The sequence below is a fragment of the Camellia sinensis genome, chromosome 8 (genome assembly GCF_055761805.1).
Source record: "Camellia sinensis isolate YWXY chromosome 8, ASM5576180v1, whole genome shotgun sequence".
NCBI lineage: Eukaryota > Viridiplantae > Streptophyta > Magnoliopsida > Ericales > Theaceae > Camellia > Camellia sinensis.
The window spans coordinates 114,397,304-114,401,086 of NC_138968.1; the positions used below are offsets into that span (position 1 = coordinate 114,397,304).

Consider the following 3,783-nt stretch of genomic DNA (forward strand, 5'->3'; position numbering starts at 1 on the left):
AAGTCAGTTGATGTGAACACTTTCTCCGCCACGCCTACTTGATTTTTCAAAAATGCCTACAACAATTGGTAAGTTTAAACATTGTCATGGGAAACTGATTTAGAAATTTAAAACTCTATTCATCATCTTCGTTCATAAACTATGTATCTTTGCACAAGCATTGTGTGTACACTCAAAGGTTCTACAAAGACCAAAATAGTAAATAGAGCACCAAGTCTGGACTTCTAACCCTGTATGTCATCCATAATCACCAAGAAGAAGAAAGCATGGTGCAAATTCATATTGCTTACCTTTCACATGTCTTGGTCCATTATGCTTCTTGTGGGGTAGCAACTTCTTAACATTGTAATGCCAGTGATAATAGTCAAGAGTATGAAGGACACCCCGTACGCAGCCCGGCTGATTATTCGCAATTTGCTCATCAGCATCTTTGGTCCACAAGTGTTTTCCCATTTACAACACTACAAGCAAAATCCTTGAAAACCCACCTGCTAAAGGAATTCAGTGACTATCTTCTTCAATCTAATAGACATAATTAAGAAAATACCATGTAAATAAATATGTTGATTGCCTAGCATATGAAATTCAAAAAATAAATTCCAAATTACTAGCAGCTCAAATCACATAAAGCTTGTCAAAAATCTTAGACAGAACAAAAATCAAACACCATGTGAGCAAGGCTTTGACACAACCTTTTCAGGTACCTTGTACAAAATCCAAGCAGCAGCATCACTTACTACAAAATACCCATGTCTAAAAATGGCAATTTTTTATTTCATTTTTCAATTATTTTTTCGTTGTTGGAAATTGCCTGTAAATTTATACAATTACAAAAAATTCTGACAGTGTGCTTAGCCAACCCAAACGAAAAATTCTTCATCAGTTCTTCAATATCATTCATGATACGAGCAAAACAGGAAATCACAAAGATCACGAGAATTGAGTGAAAAGGAAAAAATACCGACAGTGTGCTTACCTTTTGAGTAAATCCAAACTCTTCTCAACTCCTAGTAGTCCAACATGGACTATCAATGGTCTCTCGGGCTCCCCATTGTTGATTAAAAAAAGAACAATATTTGGAGGAAACTCATTACATGGAAAAAAAAGAGATCAAGAAACTCATTAGGTTTGAGTTTATGAAGAGACGTTGACTTACATTGTAACTTAACTCCTAAAATATTAACTGCTATAAAAGATATCGAGAAACTAACCCAATTTCAATTGTCATAACATGCTTGCGCCTCTTTCCTAAAACTATAATGCACAACTATGGCCACATATTTTTGTATGAATTAGTTCAATTACGCTAATCATTGGAAGATGAAACTTAGTACATGATCCCATATTATGGCTGCAGTACACATTGATATAGTGTCAAAACTGACTTCTGTTTTTTTGTTTTTTTATTTATTTTTTAAAGAAGAGGGAATCCAACAATAAGATAAAGGAAAATGATATACAATAGCACTACTCTAAGATAAGTAGAAGTATCTCAAATTCAAAAATAATTACATTCTATTCTTAAGTTTAAAAGCTAATCTCATACACGCCTTGCTAGTCTCACAGCATGTTATGTAACTTAATTATGCTAGTCTCAAATGAATTGTATCTCTTACACATTTTATCACATTTTCAAAACCAGTCCTGTTTTATTAGATAGATATATATATATATATCTGCATATATCATTAAAGGAAAGAGAAGGAGACACATACTCTTGTCGCTAAGCCCTTGGGATTTGGTCAAATTAGAATTCCATCATTGTAACCTTCTTCCCAAAATTTGTCACCAAAGATTCTGCTAAAATTACACATTTTTTGTTACATGCACACGTGGCACCCAATCATTGGTCCGTCAATTTAGTACAAACAGTATTAGAAGATAAATAATAATACATGTTTTGCAATGAAAATTAAGAAGAGATGCATTTTTTAGAGTAGCTTTTTATGTTTTTGTTCTTCGCTGATGTATATGAATAAACTAAAAAGTTAATTCAATAAAAAGATCTCAAGATAAGTCTTGATACAAAAAGTAAAAAGTTGCCAAGCAAATACCTAACATGTACACTACATTTTTCTTCATAATTTCCAAATACCTAACATGTACACTACATTTTTCCTGACTTTTGTTAGAATTCTTCATATCAACGTATTCCTATCGAGTCATACCCTTATCCCCATCATGTATCCGTCACAGAGAGATCCACCATGTTGAAAGAATCAGTGCTATTTCCACATCCTAAATGGATTTTTTTTTTAAATAATTACACTCAATACACCATAAGAAAAACAGATCACCTGGAACATATGCACACTAGGTTTGACTTGCCAGAAGAGAAGAATATCATGGTTCTCCACCCATTCATCTACAACAACCAACAATGAAATATCAGATCCCAAAAACAGGAACAAACAGATACCCTAAAATTTGTACAAATGCATTAATGTATGACCACAGCCTTTGCCCTAAAAAAAGCAATATTTCCCTGTAATCAAATATATACAGCAAAATATATATAAAAAAATAATAATAATAATATACACAAGAAAGAGAAACTTACATCAGCCAACTCCTCCTTAACTTCATTTGGGTTTTCTTCGTCAGCCATGATTGTATCAAAATCTACTACAATGTAACAAATAAAAATATATAATAAACAGATAGCACAACAAACCTAATAGCATTGATTTAACAAAAACCCAGAAAGAACCCCCAAAACCCCTTGTGTTTTAACAAATTAGAACACACAACTAACCATAAGCACACTAGGAAGCATAAATCGATCTACATTCTATTAAGCTAGTGACCTTGAACTCGTTTTTAATAGAAATCTACCCAAGCTACAGAGGTGAGAAAATTAAATAAGAACCTATCAAATCAAAATGATTAGATAGACAAATCAATATTGAAACCAAAAAAGTGACAAACAACACTAATTTGCATACATACGCATATAAAAATGCATATATATGCAACACAGAATCGTGTAGTAGTACTATACCTTGTTTTCAAGGTTCGGGAACCCTAAATCAGAAATACATATTCAACCACATATCAATCGGAACTTTAACTTAACAAAAAATAAAATATAAACCATTCAAAACGATGAATCGAAAAAGCGTTACCTCTGGACCGACACTGATCTCTCTCTCTCTCTCTCTCTCTCTCTCTCTCTCTCTCTCTCTCTCTTCCGTTTTTAAGACCTGTAAACGGCGGTAATTCGTTAGGGCTCCGGAACCCAAACCTAAGAAATCTAAGGGATTTGTGGGCCTATCAGGCCCACTAAGTTTTCGTGTGATCAGTTTCGTTTTCAATTAGATAATTTATAAGATTTCATTTTATTTGAAAAGTTAATATTTAATTTTTTAATTATTTTAGTCTGGTTAAAATAGTTTTATTTTAGAAGATTGGTTGAATTTTTTTATAATTATTTTAATGATTGTGAGAAAAAAAGTAAAATAATTATTGATTAGATGTGCCATTTTATGTCATTAACTATTTTAACTTATTTTGTTTTTTAATGGGTTATTTTAACCCAATCTCTTTCCAAACAAGACTTATAAAATCGGTTGACTAATTTATTTATGCACAAAAATAAAATTAAGGGGCTATTGGGCATCCCCTAAAATAGTATATTTTTTTATCTTTTTAGAATCACATCACCTTTTTATTTTTCTGCACCTCTTTTCATAAAAAATTAAAAAATTTATTTATTTAGATCATTTCAACCACCCTCTAAGTTTATCGGATATTAGTGGCCTTGTTTGATTTGTATTTTGAGAT

At 31.9% G+C, this 3,783-nt stretch overlaps 1 long non-coding RNA gene across 1 annotated transcript; it reads right to left on the reverse strand.

Annotated features, from left to right (window-relative positions):
- Positions 1-295: 295 nt before the first annotated feature.
- Positions 296-3,119, reverse strand: LOC145797053 (uncharacterized). The gene is made up of 3 exons (XR_014338020.1): positions 2,561-3,119; positions 2,298-2,365; positions 296-522 (listed from the first exon to the last, which is right to left on the reverse strand). It is a non-coding gene; the product is annotated as an uncharacterized LOC145797053 (long non-coding RNA).
- Positions 3,120-3,783: the final 664 nt, after the last annotated feature.